The sequence below is a fragment of the Mustela putorius genome, unplaced genomic scaffold, assembly GCF_011764305.1.
Source record: "Mustela putorius furo isolate JIRA1106 unplaced genomic scaffold, ASM1176430v1.1 tig00003898_pilon_pilon_pilon, whole genome shotgun sequence".
Classification (NCBI taxonomy): Eukaryota; Metazoa; Chordata; class Mammalia; order Carnivora; family Mustelidae; genus Mustela; species Mustela putorius.
The window spans coordinates 30,355,504-30,378,015 of record NW_025422047.1 but is presented as its reverse complement, the minus strand read 5'-3'; the positions used below and the strand labels follow the sequence as shown (position 1 = coordinate 30,378,015).

At 41.1% G+C, this 22,512-nt stretch overlaps 1 protein-coding gene across 3 annotated transcripts in view; it reads right to left on the bottom strand.

Moving 5' to 3' along the window:
• Positions 1 to 22,512, bottom strand: part of NPAS3 (neuronal PAS domain protein 3) — an 847,978-nt gene that overhangs the window by 69,368 nt on the left and 756,098 nt on the right. The gene's annotated exons all lie outside the window — the stretch shown is intronic.

The window sequence follows — 22,512 nt, the reverse complement described above, 5'->3', positions numbered from 1 at the left end:
AGTTTGTGATTTCAAAGGTAAATGCTCAATTGATTTTTTTTAAATGTGCGATTTACAAAAGATGCTATAAACAGTGCCATCTACAAGATTGGGAGATCTTGAAAGGCAGGCCTGATGTCTTGCTTGTCTATTAGGTGGTATCTATTCCCTGCTCTCCTCCTGCCTCCCTTACCCACCTCCCTTTGCCCCCCACCCTGGGAGCCGCAAGTGCCCAGCATAGTGTTTCACATAAGTAGTCACTCCGTGTGCATGCAGAATAAATAATTAGATGCTTTCTTTTAAGAAGCCATGGCATGCCATGCTCATGGAATGTCTTGGCCCAAGACTTGGTGTTTTGTTGTTGTTTATTTGTTTCTGAGGAGAGGGAGTTCTACGCCTCTCATTGTATTCATCTCCAAGGCATGTTCTGCAAAATATTTTGAGCCATGTGGTTTGGTAGTTGAAAAAGGATGGGCCCGATTTCCCCCAGAATTAGAGAATACTTCGTTCTGTTTTTGAGAGTTGGCCTTCATCCCACTGGCCTGTCCTCTACCATGTGCCAGGCAGCTTGGAAGGGGAGAACAGGCTTCAGTAGACTAGACTGAAATCCTTGGCCATGGAGGCAAGGCAGTGCCCACCATTTTCTGTGAACAGGCACTGCATCACCCTTTGGGTGCCATGCAAATGCAGTTCTAGCCCGTGAGCTCTGGCTCGGCAATCAGCCCCTGGTTCTTGCTCTGGAGTATGACCAAAAAAACCCAAAAAACAAAAAAACAAAAAAACCTCCAAAAAACAAAACAAAACCCACCAAAAAACAACAACAACAAAAATCCCTGAATTTATTTAAGTCTCATTAGAGCCGATTCCTGCTCCCACTCAGTCGTGAGTCTTCAGCCTTGTTTAGAAACTTGTGAATCATTAACTGAAACTCTAGAGCATAGCTGTGAAAATAATTGTGGTTCAATAATGATGTAATAAACTTTTTTCAAAGTCACATTAAGGATAATCCGCCAAAAAAAAAAAAAAAAGAAAAAATAATAATCTGCCAACCCGTGCCACCTGTCAGCACACACTCGCTGGCAATATCTGCTTGCCTGGGATGAGAACCACGACGCATAAGGTTGCCTTTCAGGTTTCCTGCGTCTGGCAGGGGTTGCTCCTCGGTGAGGTTGTCCCCCGAGGGAGAGGAGCGTGTTCGGCTACCGCCTGCTGTTCTGTACTTGGTGTGTGGATGATACTGCTCTGGGGAAATAGACTCAGTGTCAGAGTCAAGCTGCTACCAGTGGGTATTTCTGTCCATGACTACGAAAGCCCCAGGAAAAGTTCAAGGGGAAAACCCGGGCAGTGTAAAGATGGCCTTGGAGAGTACAGGGCATCCAGTGTGGCCTGCTCTGCACTCCCAGGAACAGGCCGTACGAAGGCTGCCAGCAAGTGTTTTAAATCTTACCGGAGACGCCCTATAAATGTGGCCACTTGAGGGATCTATTCAGGGAGAGAAATATGGCGCGTCCTCCCCGGATGCTGTGGGATTCCATTACCAATATTGCATATGGGATCGAGTGTGGCAATGCTTTTATCACGACTATAAAGTGGTTACGAGCCAATTCCTCATATAAAACATACTCAATAACATTGAGGCTCCCCCTCCCCCCTTTTCTGTTTCCTTCTTTTATTTCCTTCCTTTCTTTTTTCTCTCTTTTCCTTTCCTTTTTTTATTTTTTATTTTATTTTTTATTTTTTAAACAACAAACATGATGTCAGACAAAGGGCATCAGGACTTGGTCTTTTGTAGTACAAAACAAAATAACAATACGTAAACACCTTTGTGAAGGCAGCTCAAAACCCCATGTTTTCTATTAAAAAGTCATGTTCAATCTTCACTGTTGATAGAACCGAATAGCTAACACAGAGAACATTGTATATCAGAAAGGTCAATAGTTATTATGAGCTACAAATATATTTTTTTCCATCCTTCAGGCTGTTTAGCGCATATCACAGCATGAGCAGCTGTCTCCTTTAATGCTTTTAAAATTAGAATCCCAAAGAGGAAGAAAAAAATTATGGTTGCAATGATTGCTCTTTGCTTTTGTAAGTTTACTTTAATATACTATTTTATATACATGAGTCTCCCATGCAGCCCATCCATGGGGCAGGCACCGGTTGCCAGGACCAGGTAGAACGGCCATGTTTATTTTCTGAGCATTCTGGCCAGATCTCCATTTCAGGAGCAAATGTGGGCAACACACTATGTTGTAAAATGGGGGGTATAGACAGGAGTCAGGTGGCAATGGCACTTGCAAACACACACATATGCATTCTGCCTTTAAAGCTCTGTGACTGACTACAGCAGTGCCATGGGATGAGAACTCGGCATGGAACCCAGTATGGAACCCAGCTGCCGAATCAGGCGGTGATTTGAGCCATTGATACACAGACATCGAATGTAGGCCTCTCAGCTGGGAGCACACCTTTTGAGGTTCTTTTTTTCAAATTTTATATTAGCAATTTTATTGTTAAACAGTTAAATATTATGGGCTTCAAGCCCCACAAAACCTGAAACTACCCTTGCTTCTGAGCATCTTATATATTTATTAACATATAATATATTATTTGCCCCCGGGGTACAGATCTGTGAATCATCAGTCTTAAACAACTCACAGCACTCACCATAGCACATAACCTCCCCAATGTCCATAACCCAGCCACCTTATTCCTCCCAGCCATGCCCAGCAACCATCAGTTTGTTTCCTGAGATTAAGAGTCTCTTATGGTTTGTCTCTCTCCCAATCCCATCTTGTTTCATTTTTTCCTTCCCTACCCCTGAAAACCCCTACTCTGCCTCTCAAATTCCTCATATCAGTAAGATCATATGATAATTGACTTTCTCTGACTGACTTATTTCGCTCAGCATAATACCCTCTAGTTCCATCCACGTTGTCACAAATGGCAAGATTTCATTTCTTTTGATGGCTGCATAGTATTCCATTGTGTATATATACCACATCTTCTTTATCCATTTATCTGTTGATGGACATCTAAGTTCTTTCCATAGTTTGGCTATTGTAGATATTGCATCACCTCCTTTTAAGGATTTAAAGGTGGCTCTTTGGCCTGTCCCTGGAACTTTTTGCCCATACTCAGTGAACAACCCTAAAAGACAGGATGAGGTTTTAAAGTAGCCCATGTATGCACCTGTCAGATGTTTTATTATCACTCCCTTAGTTCTTGTTCAGTTATTTAAATACTGAGTATCTACAATGAGCTAGAGTTATTTGTAAATGCAAGTGCTTACATCTTGGAGAAGGGGAAATAGGTAGAAACTTCTGGCAATGATGAACCCTATAAAGAAGAGAAATGAAGAGTAAGGGGTTGGAGAGCGAGGTGGGGTGAGGGTTGGTTGGATGGACACAGGGGGCTCACTGATGGGAGCGCTTTGGAGAAGACAAAAAGTCACGTGGATAACTGAGTGAAGATGCCACACATACCTCACACTGTAATTTCAGAACATCGGGTTGGTAAAAGGCTTTATAGAAAACCATTATTTGGATAGATGTGTCCTAGTGACCAATTCTAGACATGTTATCTTCTGTGGTTTTTTTCTGGTCCAAAATTAAAATAAGTGCAATACAAAAGACAAAGAATTTAACACGTAGGAAACCAGTAGAGGAATTAGTGGACACAATTGTCCAGAGTGTTCCTTGTCCCTGGATGTACCCACCCGCATTGTTCATTCTTCCGGCAACTCCAGAGGGAGCAGCTTCAGGACAGAAAGGGGAGGAAGACTGAATAAAAAAATGACTTCCTTCTCTTTGGTGAGTTTTTGTAATGAAAATAAAGAGTTCTGAGCATGTTCACTGATCAAGAAGACTGAACTTAAAGGTGTATACACTGACAATGCTCATTGAAGAATTTAAATCCTAAAGGATATTTAATCAGTGACTGAGAAAGACAAGTGAATCTCTGAAATGAGGGGGAAGAAAAAAAGGAGGATGTGAGAGAAAAAAGAGAGGGTCGGGGAAGAGAGAGGAGTGTGATGGGAATGGCCTTGAACATCTTTTTTTTTTTTTTTTTTAAAGATTTTATTTATTTATTTGACAGAGAGAGATCACAAGTAGGCAGAAAGGCAGGCAGAGAGAGAGAGAGGAGGAAGCAGGCTCCCTGCTCAGCAGAGAGCCCGATGCGGGACTCGATCCCAGGACCCTGAGATCATGACCTGAGCCGAAGGCAGCGGCTTAACCCACTGAGCCACCCAGGCGCCCTGAACATCTTAATTTCAATAGAGGACATGGGAGATGAGAGGATTTTGAAAGTGAAAGCAGATACCTAGCAGCCCATGCGGGCAAAGCAATTGGACTGATAGAAAATAAGTAGTAAGACTTGACAGTGCCTGGAAGTTGCTTAATTTTAAGAGCACCAATTTTCTGGGGTACCCTAATAACAGTGGCTTTGTGGTCTTTCCAGGCAGTGCTCAGGATCGGGAACTTTTCCCAGGGATGGGAGCTGGCCCGATGGGAAGGAAAGTCCCTAGAGTGAGGGATTGCCAAGGGTTAAAAGCAAGCAAGTGAAAGGGACAGAGGGATGGGCTGGGGAAGAGAAAAGGGTAATAGGGTGGTGACCTGGGGGAGGCCACCAGGAAGGGGGAGGTCTGTTCAGAAGGGATTTGTGAGGATGCTGTTTATGGCTTTTAAATAAGTTTATATCCCTCTCTATTCTCTCTATGCTCATAGGAAATTTGGAAAGTATGAAAGAGTAAATCAGAAAATTAAAAAAAAAATCTCTACAACTTTGTCACTCATTTATAGTCACTATTAAAAGGGATGTTTTACTGCAGTCTTATTTACTATTTATTTATATACTGATTTCAAAATCGGGACCATTTTTAAATAAAAGTCATGGCTCACTGTGTGATAATAGCAGTACTTTTATTAGACACTGTTTGGGGGAATAAAAGGATATTGGAGCTCTTGGTTGCAAACCTGCTTTAAAAAAAACCAGAAATGAGTGTATCTGCATTTGCCCATATTATTATCACTTCAAACATGCTCTTTTTACTGGCTATGTAATGTTCCATAGCTTGGTGATGAATTTTTTTGAAATGAATCTTCCTTCAACTTTCTTATTATTTCTTAGGGTGGATTTCTAGAAGTGGTATTACTAGATTTAAAAACATGAGCTAGCTTGCTTGCTTTCTTTCTCACTTTCACACTTTATATTTCTTGTCTCTCTCTCTCTCTCTCTCCCTCCCTGCCTCCCTTCCTTTCTTCTTTTTTCTTTCTTTCTACAAAAAACTAATGTGTACAAATTTATTTTGCATACAACTTTGCAGAAAAGTTATGCTTTATTTATATTTAATCAACAGTGTTTGATAGTGTTCATATTGATTGCCATATTAAAATATTTGTTTTCACTTGATTAAAAAAAATTAGCAGAAGAGTGAGAGAAGATACTTTACTGGGGTCTTCCTGAAAAGGTGTACGAAAACACCTCACATGTTTAATATGCATTTCTATTTCTAATAAAGTTGAAAGATGTTTTAATCCATACTTACTGGCCATGTGAATCTTTTTCAATGAATCCTGCATTTATGTCCTCTGTTTTCCACTTGGGTTTTTAGTATCTTTCTTATCAATTTGAATGAGATAGTTTCCTTTACTAAGAATATTATATTTTTGAATGCCTTATTTATTTAGAGAAGGGGGAAGGACAGAGGGAGAGAGAGGTCTTAACCAGACTCCGTGCTGAGCACAGAGTCCAATGCAGGGCTCATGACCCTGAGATCATGACTTGAGCCGAAACCAAGAGTCAGATACTTAACCAACTGCGCCAGCCAGGTGCCTCATGGAAATTATTTTTGACATATTCTTGTAAATATTTTCCCATATATTTGCATTTCCTGTTTGTAATGTTCACCGATACATGTTTTTAAAATTTATATTGAGAATTCTATGTTTTTCCCTTTGTGACTTCTTTTTGTTGCACTTATATCTTAGAAAATTTTTATCTTTTTTTTATACAGATGTTTGGCATGTTAAAAATGAAGCATGGTTAAAGGTCAAGGGATGGTTACACCAATGGGTGGCTGAAGGCAAGTCAAAGAATGAGCTTTTCGAGTGTGGCCGTCAAGGAAGTGTGTGTGGAGTAGTTAGTCATTCTGCAAACTATCATTCTGGCAACTGTTGCTTCCTTGAAGAGATTTCCACACAGGAAGACTGCAGAGCATGAGTGGATGCCATTGAGAACAGTAGGTGAGTGATGTGGCTGTTGACAGTTGATGGCACTGAGAACAGGTAAAGATGGTCCCTTTTAAAAAATTTTTAAGAGGAAATTTTGAAGTGATGATATTGGGGGAAACGGTCCAGAAGTGGCAGTGGAAACGAAGCATGATGGCCACGCCTCTTTTGCACCAGAGAGTCAGAAGCATAGGAATCGTGGCGTCTTTAAGAAAGAGTTTCAAGAGTGGTGGCCTCCAAGAGAGAATGATTTTCATAAGCGTGAAGAGGCAGAAGTGGGGCTTGTGGAAAAGGTGATGGCTCTAGCACAGTTTAGGTCCCAAGTAAAATACAGGAAACCTTACTAAATTTGAATTTAAAATAAACAATGACTTTTGTTTTCAGTCTCACCCAAATGCTGCATATACATTTCAAATTTAACCGAGAGTCCTATATTTTTATTAGAGAAATCTGGCCACTCTTTCCCTAGAAGAATGAGCAAGGGTTTTGCATGAGAGCTGTCATGTTATTAACAGGAATGAAGACTGCAGGAGTTTGGCCTGAGATACATTTGTTTGACATAGAAAAAGTTCTGAATGCTTGAAAGTTTCCCCTGGAGAATGTTAGAGAACTAAGCAATGATTGAAAATTCAAGGGAATGCTGGTATAAATATGTGGCTTTTTTGAAATTTGCCTTCTCAGAGATGGGGTCTAGCACAATCACCATTTTAAAAAATTAAAATGTAACTGACATACAATATCCCATTAGTTTCAGGTGTATACCATAGTGATTCAATGTTTGTGTACATTATGAAATGATCCCCAGTGTAAGTCTAGTAACCAGCTATCCTTGTATAAAGTTATTACAGTATTATCATCTATATTCTCTATGTTGTATTTTCATCCTCATGACTTACTTTGTAACTGGAAGACTGTACCTGTTAACTCCCTTCACTGGTTGTGCCTTCCCTCCAACTCTTCCTGCTCTGGTAACCAACAGTTGGTTTTCCTGTGCCTAGGAGTCTGTTTCTGTTCTGATGATTTTTTTTTTTTAAGATTTTAGATATAACCCAAATCATATGGTAGTTGTCCTTCTCTGACTTTTCTTGTTTAGTAAAACACCCTCTAGATCTATCCATGCTGTTCCAAATGGTGAGATTCGATTCTTTTTTTCTTTTTTATGGCTGAGTAATATTCCTGTGTGTGTGTGTGTCTCACACACATACACACACACACACACATCTTTATTCGTTCATGTGTCGGTGGACACTTAGGTTGTTTCTGTATCTTGGCTAACATATCTAATGCTGTAGTGTACATATGGGTGCTTATCTCTCTTCAAATTAGTATTTTCATTTTCTTTAGATAAATACCCAGCTGTAGAATTGCTGGACTATATGGTGGTTCTCTTTTTAATTTTTTGAGGAACTTCCATACTGTTTTCCAGAGTAGCTGTACCAATTTACATTCCCACAAATAGTTCCAAGGGTTCCCTCTTCTTCACATCTTCACCAATGCTTGTTATTTTTTGTCTTTTTGATTTTCGCCAATCTGACAGCAGTAGGGTGATATCTCATTGTGATTTTGATTTGCATTTCCCTGATGATGACTGATGTTGAATAGCTTCTCATGTGCCTATTGGCCATCTGTATATCTTTGGAAAAAATGTCTATCCAAGAGCTCTACCTGTTTTTTAATTGGGTCATTTGTTTTTATAATAAGTTGCATTAGTTCTTTATATATTTTAGATATTAGCCCCTTATTGGAAGTAACCAGTTTTTATTTTCATGTGTGTGTGTGTGTGTGTGTTCTGGGGATAGAGGACAGTCTGGGTTGGCAGGTCTCCATAAATGTCTCCTGAGTCAGTGTATTCCTCTCATTTATTATTTTTTTTATCATAGGGGAGAGATCTGAACAGCTAGAATTTGTTGCTTTCATTATGGCTTTAGTCCAACATGTCTTGAAGCAGTTATTTTTCAAAATGTTTTCAGTTAGAAGTATGATATCAAATCCATCATCAAGAAAAGATTGAGGCTTATTGGAGAATATTCTAGTAACATTATTTATAGTTGTAGTAATTTAGGGGAGCCAGAAGTGGGAGATAGCCCAGTAATTATCTATAACTTACTTTGCTAATGAATATCTATCTTGACATCTTATAATTAAGCAAATTTTCCTTTTACTTATGATCCCAGTAAGTTTCAGGGACTACTGTTCCAGCTTAGCACCTAAACAAAGTTTCCTAATCCTTTGGCAGAAGTATTCCTGCTTTCCTAGGAGGAAGACAGGGCTTCATCATTATAATTTTGGTCAGCTAATGGGTCTGTAGGCATCATAATATATGTGCCGGCATCATTTCCATATCTGAACTCAATGTTAGGTCATTTGTATATTTTCTTCAAGGCTATGCATAAATCTTACCAAGTGGTGGGGATAAAAAAGCAGACATTTTTTTAATGACTCCATATACATAGTTTGCAATTAGCCTTGCTGTAGAATTACCCTCTTTTCTTCAATTTAAAAAGATAAAGGCTATGGCTAATGGTGATGGTGCAAATGGGGTAGACGCATCCTTTTCTCAAACTGGGTGCAAAGCAAATTTGTATTAATGACTGCATTACTGCCCCTTTCCCTGCTCCACATCTAACTCTCTAATGATGTACTTGATATTTTTTAACGTTGACGCTTCAGCGTTCTATCAGACAGCTTCTGGGTCTAAATTGTATATTCTATAGTGCCAAATAATTATTTTAAGAACTGGTACCACCTATGGCTTGTTGCCTGCTAGCTGAATGCTTCCACCGCATTTGTCATAACGGTTTTGCGGTTAATCCTCTCAACTGCAGGGGTCCAGGTATTTGAGGCTGCCCTTGATCTGGGTCTTCCATTATTTGACCCTCCGCGAGAATGAATCCATCCAGAACAGTAGGCTGTCCTTCGCCCATTGCCCCACTCTATTATTGCATTTATTCCCAACAAACTCCATTTGCATGTCATTAGTAAAGTTCTTAGGATTTTTCAGGAGCTTGAGAAAGCTGCAGTATAGAAGTGACATACAAGGGCGGGTCCGTTCCATGGGGAGAATGCCCCCGTTGCGATGCTTATCCTCAAAAGTTATGCTCAAAGTTATGACCTGCGTCTTTCCGTTTCCTCCTTAACCGCTTCGGTTACAAGCAAAACCAAATACATCGAAACGAGTTTTCCTGAGACAGAAACGATTTATACATATGACCCTCGAAATGGAGCACTCTTTTCCTCTTCAGAGAGACGTTAGAGTACTTCCCACGCGTGACACAAATAATGCACAGGTATTGTAATGATTTCTAATATTAATTGCCTACATGGCAGACAGTACAGCTTTCAGTTTCTTCCAATCAGTTTCATGTATTATGTTTTTGGTGCGCAAACTGGGTTATATTCTTTAAATTGTGAGCCTCTAACAGACTGGACAAAATTAGCTTATATCCAAAGGGGAAACTAAAAAATCTCAGGTCAACCTAGAAAGGCCTTTCATTCAGAGAGCCATGTCTTGCCCTTCGGAGTTTTTTTGTTGGCACTAACAACCACTATCTACAGTCATTTCACTTGAGAGTAGAAGGCTCTCTCCAGCCAGGTAAAATAGCAGTGTGTATGTGAGTAATTTGGGGGGAAGACAGAAATAGTCTTAAAGGGTAAACAAGGGCAAAGGAGAAATTATCTTTTTACAAAGAGAATTAGTTTACTTTAAAAAGAATAGTCCTTCTTCTACAATTTGAAGTCCAACATTTTAGTAGATGCATGTCAGTCCAAAAACATAAAATTATCAATAAAAATTCTTGCTAGTTTGACAATTATTTTCCTTTCTCCTTTTGGCTTGTTGGGGAAGAAAGAAAGCATTCAGCTACATGCAGAACATGTAAGTAATCTCAGTAAGGTGATATTCTTGGGATTTTCCATATTTATATATTTTTTCCTACATTGTATTTTCACTACCCAAGAGCCTTGGCTGTTATTTTTTTCCTGAAGTCTGAAGATCACCCCACGGATTAACAAATGATTGAGGATTCTCTCTTAAAAGACTCTTTAAAAAACTGTCAGAATCAGCCTGAGACAAAGATTTATTATGAACTATTTAAAGGGCTTAATATATGTATCCCCAATGAGCCCTTGGAGCAAACTAAAAAGGAAGAGTGGAATTCTCAAAGAATAGGAAAAATTCTCCAATGCCCCACTTTCTTCGCACCATGATTACTGTTTACTCAAAGGATAAAATGCCTAACCTGTCACACAAAGTCTTCAGAAGCCACAGTCCTGCTGATGTACAGTAAAAACAAAACAATGAAGACCGACAGTAATGTGCTTGAAAAAGGCAGCTGTAATTTACTTTCTAACCTGTTCACTAACACACTAATGTGGCTACATCTTGTAGCAGGAGCTGATCTCTGACCCACGCAGCAATCAAACAACTACCCGAGTGTTGGCTGTCACAGAAGCTGGGACCGCCACCTTAATTATACGTTGCTGGATAACAAACCTTCCCTTAATGAGCAACTTTTCTCCTACGTGTATTCCAACTCACCCCTTCTGTCCTTGAGAAGGCCCATTGCAGATCACGGCAGTTGGAATCTGCGAAGCATATTCATAAGTATTCTTCCGTACAGGTAATAAACACTACCTGAGCAGGCTGTTTGCTTTATGAGAATGTCAAGGTATAATTAAAATTATAGGCTTGCGATCCTGGGAGGCTCTAGAGAAGAATCACTCAAGACTGAAGGGAAACTTTTCAGTGAACTTGGAACCAAGCTTTTCTCTTTTCATATTAGTAATAATAGTAATTGTTATTATTGTAATGACTGTCTTCTTTTCTTTGTGATTTATGTTTGCCAATGAGATTTTTTTCTCCCCCTAAATTGATATGATGGCTGTACTAGCATTTCATCTTCCTAGACATGGGATTTCTTTATTTTCCTCTCATTATAACTATCGTTGATTCTTCTATAATTGTCTCATAATGCCCCCAACAATTAACACAGACAAAGAGGATGGTCTTACAGGGAGAATTTATAGATAACCTTGAGGAGAAACAGTGTCTTTGTGAAAAGAAGGACAAACAGTGAGGCAATCTTAAATATGAAGATGGACTACCATCATGTTAGAATCTCGGTGCTGGTTTGGGACTAGCCCATCAACAAGGTGAACAGGATAGACTGTTACTCATTGCAGAGAAGGAGCGGACTTAGAAACTGGATCTGTGTGCTCCACTTGGGTTTTATTTTAATCTTCTAAAGCCTTTGCTTCTTTTTCTTTTCATAGGGGTAGATAGATTTTCTCTTCAAAACAGCTCTGGTGATGTTTGGCAAGATGTAGAGTAATATACAGAGAGCATTTAGAGAACCCTATTGTCTTTGCTTTAAGCTGTCACGTGCAGTGGAATACACAAATGAATCCATGCAAATCACATGGGATGGCACCTGATGAACCCTCGGTGAATGTTAGATGTTGTGGCTGTATTCGGTGCTCGTAATACCTTTGCAGATATTAGGTGGATGGAGGAGTGGTAAGGGATGGTAACACTCAGTAGTCCCCTGGGTTCCAGAGCGGAAGATCCTAACCTGGAATAACAACAGTGGTACCGCTGGGCAGGATGATGGCTGAAAACCCAGAAAGCAGTCTTGTGGTATGGGGGTCTGACATATGCCTTGGAATTAGAAAGCTTGAGTTCTAGGTCTGGCTTAGCAACCAGACAGCCCTCCAGTTTTAAGGCAATCATGGATGTCTCCACTACTGATTTCCTTAGCCCTTGGAAGCATGCGATATTACGCGTCTTACCTAATGTCAGGAGGTTGCTGGGGAAATAAAATAAATCCATAGGAGGGAAAGGTCTGATTGATGTAAGTTAAGTGTAAGCAGCAAACCTGTGTTGAGCACTTCTGAGGTTCCTGGTGCTGAAATACCACGTCCAACGTGAATGTGATTAACCCTGGGAAAAACCACAAACAACCTAGAGACAACTAAGAGACAGGTTGCTCTTTCGTTTCCCCAAATCCATAGATGCACTAGCACTCCTGGTTGTGTTACCATCATCAACCTCACTTTGGGTGAAAGATTATTAGGTTGATAAATTTTAGAAAGGGACGGGTATCATGAACCTGATTACAAGATGGTAAGAAAATTTTAGTCACTGGTTTTACTAGAAAGCGCTGCAGACTACATGAGAAGCTGAGAAAATGCAAATGCAAAGAAGGAGAGGGGAGGATTGAGGAGGGCGCGAAGCAAGGAAGAAACTAGAGAGAGGAGATTGAAAAGATACGTACAAAGTACTAAGCAGGTAAGTCAAACAAAAACTGTACGGATGAAACAATAATAAAATGTGCAAACTGGGAACCTAAGAACATTGAGAAAATAAGGGGGGAGAAAAGGGGAATGGAAGGACTATGCATGCTGTTCTTACGACCACATCGGGGGGTAGAGTTTGCAAACTAGCTGCTGAGTCTGGGTTTACATGCACCAAAGACCTATGCTTTCCTTCGTCCTAAAAAGCTGCAAAAGCAGGACTTGCCACCTATTTGGAAATTCATTTTTAAGAAATCTAACTATGGACAAAGCAGGTATTCCCAAATTTGCAACATTGGGATTTTAAATCCCTGTCTGGGGTGATAGGCTAGATTTCCTTATGAGCCATTTTCTTTTGTGCATACCAGCTTTGAGGTACTGGGGATTAGGATTACTGCCAGATGATTTACATACACATTTAATTTAGTTGTCACAACAGTCTTCCGATCAGCCCTTTTATTTTCCCCATTTTAGGGAGGATCCATTGTCTCTGACCCAGTACTCTAAAACAGCCTCTATCGCTTCTACATCATGGCTTGAACTAAGTCTAGATTTATGTGGTGTAATTGATTTAAAAATATCCATTTAACTTTCTTTCATCTCTGCTGCAATAGATTTCAAAGACTTGGGGGGAAAGGAGAGTAAAAAATTGGAGTGATTGTCATTTTTACTTTATTTTCCAGACTTTATGAAATGTTTATCTGTTCTACAATAACCTCTCTCTCTGAGTACTTATGCCTGTATTTTGAAAGGATTGGTGCTTGTCCTGTTTACAACTTTCCTGAAATACTTACTCTGTTTCAGCTTGCCGTGAATAGTTGGGATTTCAGGAAAAAGCTGGTAGGGAACATCAGTAACCGAGTGCCTAACTTGCACTTGGGGAGAGACGAGGAATCACTGTGCCTTCGCAATGGAAACCGAGGACTCTTCTCTCTCTGGCTCTGAAGGAACTGGCTTTTCTGTCTTTGTGATATGCATATCTAGACCTGTCTGTCTCTATCTAGCTGCCAGGTCTCTAAGTTCATATAAATCCTGTGGCAATTTTCAAACAGAAACAATGTTTTCCCTAGAAAACCCTCCTAATGACATTGGCTCCCCTCTTCTCTCTGTTCTGTGCCTTCTAGTGAGGTCATTTTTACGAGCTAGCCCCTTCCAAATCCTGCCTTCAAAATTTTTAAAAAGAGTCGTATTTTAGTGTCTTTTGTACAGATGTTGTGTAACATGCTTAAATATAATACCACAACTTTATAAATGCATTAAGATATAAAAAGTACATGTGGATATAAGACATAAGAAAATGTGAAGGAAGGGCCTTGTGAGGGATGGCAACTGAGGAAGCACAGAAGGATGGAGAAAATGAAGCCATGCAGGGAGAGAGCAGCTACAAGGGGCAATGAAAAGGAAAAGGAGAAGTAGAAGGAAAGAAGTGTCAGAAGGAGCAAGTTCCGGGAAAACTCCAGAATAAAAGAAAATTTCACTTATATGAGGTACATAGAATAGGCCAGTTTTTAGAGACAGAAAGTGCAGTTGTGGTTATCAGAGGCTCAGGAGAGAGGCAAATTGGGGGGCTATTGTTCAATGGGTACAGATTTTCAGTTTGGGTGATGAAAAAGTCCCTGAGATGGATAGTGGTGTTGGTTGCACCATATGAATGTATTTAAAGCTACAGAACTGGACCCTTAAAAATGGTCAAAATGGTGGGGCCCCTGGGTGGCTCAGTGGGTTAAGCCTCTGCCTTCGGCTCTGGTCATGATCCCAGCGTCCTGGGATCCAGCCCTGTATCAGGCTCCCTGCTTGGCAGGAAGCCTGATTCTCCCTCTCCCACTCCCCCTGCTTGTATACCCTCTCTCGCTGTATCTTTCTCTGTCAAATAAATAAATAAATTCTTTTAAAAAAATGGTCAAAATGGTAACTTTTAGGTCACGCATATTTTAGCACAAGAAAGAGACTAGGACTTTTATTAATGAAAAATGACATGATACCAATGAGCCAGAAAAAAGGAAGAAAAAGAAAAAAAATGCAAAAGTAGAAGAGTATGGAAAGAAAAAAAGAAAAACATGATAGGGAAGAATGGAAAAAGAATGGAAGGAGTGGAAAACTATGGCTTCCATCAAGGCTAAGAGGAAAGGGTAGTTAGAGTACCACATTTCAGTTATCTGTTCATCAGCAACCACGTATGAGGCACTTACATATTGGGGGACACTGGGGATACAGAAATGAATTATAATAGCTACTGTCTTCATTTTTAAGGAGTGTCTGTCTAGTAATAGGTTACAAAAGTCAATGCGACATTGTCTTGCCCTCAAGGGATTCATGGACTGGCCTTATCTAACTTCATTTTGTAAAAAAGTTAGTGTATTTAATGAGATCCAGCCCTGCTCCAATGCAGCCTTGAGTTGGAGGCTGGGATTGTAGTCGAGTAAAACACACATTGGGCCTGGCACTATAAACCCATTCTGGCGCAGATTTAAAGAACTAGATGATATAGAACAATCTCCTCATGTGTAGCAAGAAGAATGAGAGGAGGGTAGATGATTTACCCAGGTTTGCCCCATTGTCCAGGAACAGAGTTGGGAGCAAAGCCCATTTCCTGACTTCTAGCCCCAATCCTGACTGGGTTAATAATGATTAAAAAGATTGAAAGAAGAAAGACTGCTTGATTAGTAATCAGAACAATAAAGGTGATTCACACTGTTCCATCAAGTGCCAAGGACTTATTGCAACAAAGAAAATCAGAGAGGGTTTAATTTCAAGGACTCAGAGGTTATTATTTTATAGGACAGCAACCAATCATATAAATATCGAGATGAAGAAGGCACAATCAGAGCCAGATTACAAACAAAAGCCAGAAACTCTTCCAGGGTGACTAATGCAATAATATTGAGGAATGTCACAGGTCCCTATTATAGTCAAAGTCACTTTAACTAATTGGCTCAGGCTATAAAAACATACAATCTGGGTCAAATGACAGCACTGAACGAAGCTTCTTTGCTCAGACATTATCTTAAATCAAAGCTTCCCAATAGGAAGGCAAGAGAAAAAGAGAATGTCCAGTTTTGCTGAAGATCTTGAGAGATTTCAAAACTTTTTTTTTTTTTTTTTAATAGCAGCCAGCTCTGTGTCTATGGACAATGATGATAATATTCTTTCTTCTTTGGTATTGCTTCGTACTTCAGAAGCATGCCATGTTTCAAGGGATACTATGGGATTTCACTGATTCTAAGACATCAGCCATTTTAAGATCTTGCATCCTTTTATGAAGCTTTAAGAAAAAAAATTACTGCCAGTTGCAGGAGCATAAGACAGCATTGATTGTAAGATGCACCCCAAAGTTAGAGATGTTAAAATGTGGGAAAAAATAGAATCAATGAAGTAAGGCATTTTTCTTGACTTGGGATAAGTGATAATTACCTCTCTTGCTTTTAAAAAGGGAAATAAATCAAGGAATACGTCAGGACTGTTGATTGCTTAACCAAAACTCTTCCTGTCTTTTTTCACCCCCCTTAAAAATACCCTAAGTACCCATCTCCCTCTGTCTACTGCATTCTTAAGGGGAAGCAGTCTCAGCCACAGGCATGAATCCTGATTGGTTAAAGCCCACAAATGGTTTCAGAATGTGTTCATTCAACAAGTAGTTAATGAGCTTCTACTGGTGCCAGCCAGTGGTCTAGGTTCTTAAGGTACCAAGGTGGGAAAAAGAAAACTCTTCCCAATAGAGCTTCCAGTAGGAAGTTAAAAAACAAACAAATAAGATAAACAAGTGAATGATGGTATGCTAGATGGTAGGAAAATTTTTGGAAAAAAGTAAGATGGGATGAATATAGGGGATGCAGGGAGAAGGTGTTCTGGTATAAAATAAAGGGGATAGGAAGAATCTCACTGGGAGAGTGGCATCTGATTAGATATTTGAAGGAAGTAAGGCAGTTTGGCCCTCTGGTGGAATAGTGTTCCAGGAAGAAGAAACAGTCGGTGCAAAGGTCCAGGGGTGGGAATTTGCACTGTGTGTTTGAAGAGTAGCAGAGGCCAGTGTGGCCATAGCAGTGTTTGGGAAAGAGAGTGGAGAGGAGGAAGGCAGAAAGATGATGAAACAGTGGTATGAGCTGTCAAGGATATAGACTTGAATATGCCTGAATATGATGGCACTCTGATGTTAAAGTCACAAGGGAAATTTCAGCAGAATTGGGGTGTGATCACCCTCTTGATCTGAGAATATGAAGAAAGGACAAAGGTGGGAGCACCATTACAAAGGCTACTGTCATGGAACAGGTGAGATGTGGTCAGCTTCAGGACCCTTTTGGAAGGGACAGCTGACAGGATGTCCTGAGAGATTGAATGTGGGATGTTAGAGAAAGAGAGGTGTTGAGGATGTCTCCAGGGACCACTACCCTGAGAGGTTTGCTGGTATCTGCTGGATTTGGCTTTGGGGAGAAGTTCTGTGTTGCCTTCCAAAGAGAACCACCTTTCCACCTCTACCAAAACAAACAAAACAAGACAAAAATGCTCGTCTGCATTGGGACATTGCTGAGAGAGTGTGGCTGTCGCTACAAATTTAAGCGAGAAGCAGGGCTGAGGAAGAGACCTGAGTGCTGAGGAGACAAGAGCAGAAAGAAGGAAAGCACCTGGCTTTTGATCATTTTGTTGGGCCACTGAATTAACCCATTTTAGTACTGTCCCTCCTTTGGACTTATTAAATGGGATTACAACTTCCTTATTTTAAGTCATTGAGTTGCTACTGAATTGAAAAAAAATCTTCCTTGGCAAAAAGATGATAAATCCAGCAACAGAATTCAGAGCTTTGAGTGTGTGACTTGATTTTCTTGACGAGGACTGTCTCCAGGGAGGAAGAGGGAGGGGTGATCATTTTCAGGAAGTGTTGGCTCAGGGCTGATGGGGAGGGGGGGAAAGACAATGATGGTAATAAGTGGTCTTGCACAACACAGACTGTCTGCCTCCTGTTGGCGAGATGAGCAGGACACACAGTATAAAAAGAAGGAGGCTTTTTGCTTTGTTTTAATATTAGAGTCAGAAGGAATCGACTCGTGTCCGAACAAAGAGCCCAGTTTGCAGAGCATTCGCCTTTGTCCCTTCACCTCCAAACTTTATGCCTCCTTTTACACACGGCCTAGGCTACCCATTATAAGCATCGGCCAGTTTTCTCAGGGTGCAGTGTTTATCATAAATTTGACCAAAGGGACCTTGAGAAACCTGGGGCAGGCCACTCACTCTAGTTAGCACTGTATAGGGTACGTCCTGGGATCTGAAGGTGGGAGCTTGACATATGGGTCAGTAGAGACAGTGGTGATTTAAAAGGCAGTGAGTGGGGTGCCTAGGTGGTTTCAGTTGTTTGGGCAACTGCCTTTGGTTCAGTTCATGATCCTGGAGTCCTGGGATCAAGTCCTGCATCAGGCTCTCTGCTCAACGGGGAGTCTGCTTCTCCCTCTGACCCTCCCCTTCTTGTGCTCTCTCTCTTTCTCATTCTCTCTCTCAATAACGAGAATCTTTAAAAAAAAAAAAGAATTTAAAAAAGGCAGTGATAAAATGATGAAGGCAGGAATTTTGTCTTAAAATCCATATCTGGAACTGGGAAGTCTTTATGTAGGAAGTCGTGCATCCGCTCAGTGCAAAAGGTAGGCTTTGTGGAAACAGTTGCCTTTGTCCCATGTAAAACACTAGGTTTCGCTCATGAACCCAGGTTAGGAAGCCTGTTTGCATCTCAGGGCTCTGCTGGGTAGCTAGGACCATTCCTAGAAGATGCCCCTCAAAAGCACGAGTGTTGTTCCAGAATGCATCTCTGTCACATCTGCAGCAGTTGTCTCCTAGATCATCTGCCAGGAGTTTAGTTTAGTTTTAGTTTTTGTTTAGTTTACCTGTGCCAGGTCACACTGGGACATGAAACAGAAACAATCCCTTACAGGGGGAGACTGGCTGCAAAACCAACTGGCCTCTTCCCATCATGGCCCCTCTTCTGATTGGTGTTTTTATAGGTCCCAGGGATGGGAATTTTCTGAACAAAGTGAAGTACTTGGAGTGCTTATTTGCATGTCAATTTCCAGAATGCTTCTCCAACTTTTCACCATGCCATAGTGATGCTTTTGTATCTCTTTTGCCTGGGAACAAACAGAGAGGAAGGGCCCGAAGTGGGTCAGCACAGTGTCCTGGCACTTCCTCTGGCTGAGTCTTTGCCCAGCGGGGCACAAGCCAGGCTGCTACTTCTCCCTGGCCCCTCAGATCCCCTCATTTGCTCTGCAGAGCTGGGAGGTCCACTCTCTTTATGGGGGTTTGAAACGAACAGGCACCTGACCATGGGAACGTTCCCACCCTGGGCCACAGGCAGCCTTGTGCAAGGGACACTGGCGGGAGTCTGAGGATCTCGATTTGCTGTGTCCCAACCTTCCTTCCCTTTAACCCATCTCTTCCCTGTGTGCATGTCTTACTGGGAATAATAAATCCGGCAGGTAGGTGGCAGGAGAAAGGTAGAATTTCTTTTCCTTTGGGACAGTAGACAGGTCCTGTCATTATAGTAAATCAACTATAAGTATCCTGCAGCACTATCATAAAACGGGCGAATGAAAACATTTTTTTTTTCCTCCATCAAAAGATTCTTTGAAGTTATCTTCTCTGGCTGAATCTCACAGAAGAGTGTGCAGGCAGCGACGTTCCTTCTATGTCGGTTTGGCCCAGTCCCCCATCATGCAGGGAAGTTCCCTGCGTTATAGTCTCCAAAGCATTGTCCGGTCACATTTTAAAAGGCCCCAACTTCAGCTCTTTCCCCTGGGATGCACACATCAGAAATTTTAACAGACAATGTTCATCTGCTAGTTCGGGTATTGCTGGGAGGGAACTGCAAAGAAGGCAAGTTGTATGCTGAATTCCAAGGAGTTTGGGCACTGCCACCTGACAGTTGGTATATTAAAACAATATTATTAAAGTCACATTAATTTTATCTTAGTAAATTTTTAATGTGCCATTCTAAGATAATCAGGGAAGTTTTATTATCCAGGGTCTGCACATATATATTGTAGCAATAAATCCTCACTTGGTAAAAGAAAAATAATAATAATAGAGAGGGGTTTCATTCGTGAAGTCCATGCATCTGAAACATGTGCTTGCTTCCAGGAGAACTTTTAAACAGATATTTCCAAAATTTTATTTAGTTAAATAATCTTTATACCCAACATGGGGCTCGAACGCATGACCCCGAGATCCAGGGCCACACGCTCTCCAGGCTGAGTCGGCCAGCTGCCCCCTACACTGAGATTTCAGAAGTTCTGTGGGAGAAGGTTGGGTTATGACCTGAGAACCCTGGTACTTTGACTACGTTCCTAGAGGTTGGAGAATCTGGCCACCCAGGCATCTAAAGTACATATTTATAATGTACAGGTAGAAAAGGAGATTTTCTTTACAAAGTATGTGCAACGTTTTCTGGCTTATTACCGGGACTCGGAAGCATTTCCAATTCATCTTCCATCACTTGTATTATGGAAGCCTAGAATAAATAAGAATTAGTAGTAGAGGGAGACCCTCAGAATTTTCTGGAGATAGCCAATAGTGCCCCGTCCTGAAGCTATTCCCCACAGTTGGGGATCCTTCCTTCTTTCTCTGGGGGTTCCTCATTTGCACGTTTTCCCCATTACTGGTACTTCTAACAGAGGGATCAGGAGCAAGGTGCCCCCGGGGCAGCTAAGCTATTTGCTTTCCCGTTGTGAAGCCCAGGAGTGGAATGGCTTGTTGGGAAAGAATGCTCCTCCAGCCTGATGAATGAAATTTGGTCTTTATTTTGGTGATTTCCACCCCTGTGCTCTCCTGAGGCTCTAGTTAGTCTAGTGAATAAGAAGCTGTGTAATTGACAAATTATACTTTATTAACTCAGAGTAACATGAGCAAGACGTCACGCCCACCAGTGGTTTCTCAAGCTATCTCTTCCCCCTTTGCAAACTTCTTGGGTCCCAAACTTCCCACTACCTTCTACCCTGGCTCTACTCTAGATCTGAAATGTGCGAATATCTGATGTCTCTCTGTATGCTGATTTATTCTCTAATTAGAGATTGGAATTGGTGTTCCGCTAGCAAATTTTGCTTTTGCCACCGAAGCCTGCAAGTTGTTAAATCAAGTCTCATTGTGTTAGTAACTCCCTATCACATTAGCAGAGATTAAATTTGCTAATGTAATATGAAAATCACTAACATAAGATGAGTGCAAATAGAAATCAAAGTCTCCACAGACCTCCTAAAGGTAATGTTGAATGTGTAAACACATCTCTCCAGTGGTTTGCTCTTGCTAACAAGTGGGAGTGTCAAAGTGGCCCCTTTCATTTACCTTTATGCTCTCTTGGATGGGCTGGGGTGTGGCAGGTGTGCTCACGTGTGTGTGTGTGTGGGGGGGGGTGGCGGTGGGAGAGTAGAAAAGGGGTCTGATAGATATCAATTATTCCATAAGTCCTCAGGGGGGGTACTTAAGTTCTGAGAAAGGGCAGGCCTTTTTTCTTCCTTTTTTTAATTTGGTGAATTGCAAAAAAAAAAAAAAAAAATGGGTTTGGGTAATTCAGCAGCCAAGCTGGAGTTCTAGCTCTTTTGTTCCTTAACTAGCAGTGAAACTTTCTGGGCTCTGGTTTTCTCATCTATAAAATGATGGTGTGTGGACTCCTGTGACAGGGTTCCTATGAGAATCACACAAAATAATGGCCATGGAAACACTACTTAAACTGTAAAGGACTCTGCTAGCCGCTGGCCTCACAATACCAGCCCCTCTTACGTTCTGCTGTTAACTCTGAGACACCATCCAACTTAGCCGCAAAAATCCAACTAAACTCTTGCCCTCCCGAGTTATTTTTTTCAGAGGGTGGGCCCCGTTCTCCAGATGGCTGCGGATGGCAGAACGGGGACAGGAAGTCGCAGAGTACAAATTCACTTCCTGGCGCCCTGAGATACTATTCATCAGCCTTCGGGGTGGGACAGTAGTTCCTTTAAATTTGAAATAGCTTGAATTTATCTTATAAGAAGCTGATTAACTTCCTATTCATGAACAGCCACCTTTCTCCAGGGGACAATGACTGACTTAGACACACAGGGTAGGCTTTGGTGCTATCTATAGAAATAAAGCAGCTATTTTTGTGAACAGAAAAGAGCTTTTCGTCATGTGCCAAAGGCGGGCAGAAAAATGGAATACAAAAGCCACTTGGGTGTTTTGGAGAATTGTCCATTAATTCAATCAATAAATATATGGAGGGGGTGAGGGACAACTGTCTCACTTGGAATTTTCCATTAGTAACAGATTTGATTCCTCAGTATTCCTAGAAACAAGGCCAGTTTTATTGTCCTTATTTCATAGCTAGAGGAAAATGAAACACTGAGGAGCTGAGGTCTAATAGTAGCAGATGACAAACAATGACCAAGCCCTAGTTTCAGTGACTCCTACAAAAGGCCCATGCTCAGGCAGCTACGTCCAGTATGCCAAGCACTGGAGAGACATGTACGGGGGACCCCAAGCTTCTCCTTCTCCTTTCTGAGGTGGATGGCCCTAGACCTGATTTAGCTGAATTTTTGCTCACTGGGCTATTTTTAATTTCCCTGTTTCTCCTCCACATGTCTGTGTTTTCTAGACTCTTTCAGACTCTTCCATGACTCAAATACCCTTCAATAATTCTTTTTCATCAAGTTTTGCCATCTTGCTTTTCATCTTCCTCTTCCAGGTTGTTATTTAGCTTGAAGAAAGCTGGTATCAGCATTCTCCCCTTGGGTTTCCCACAATTAACCTCTTTCTATGGAAAGCAATGGCCTTTTATTCCTTCTCCTCACTTTCCATCTCTTAACTAGTTTGAAGATGTAATGGCATTTTAACTCTTGCCCATGGTTATCAGTTTCGTTTCATACTCTTGCAAGACTTATCATTGTTTTCATTCTTTCTTAAAGTCCTTAGAAAGTCGGAATGCTCCACATTTACCACTTCTCTCTGTTATTCGTGGTTTTGGGGTCTCCTTGCAAGGACTGCATAGCTTCTCAGTCTCCTCCAATTT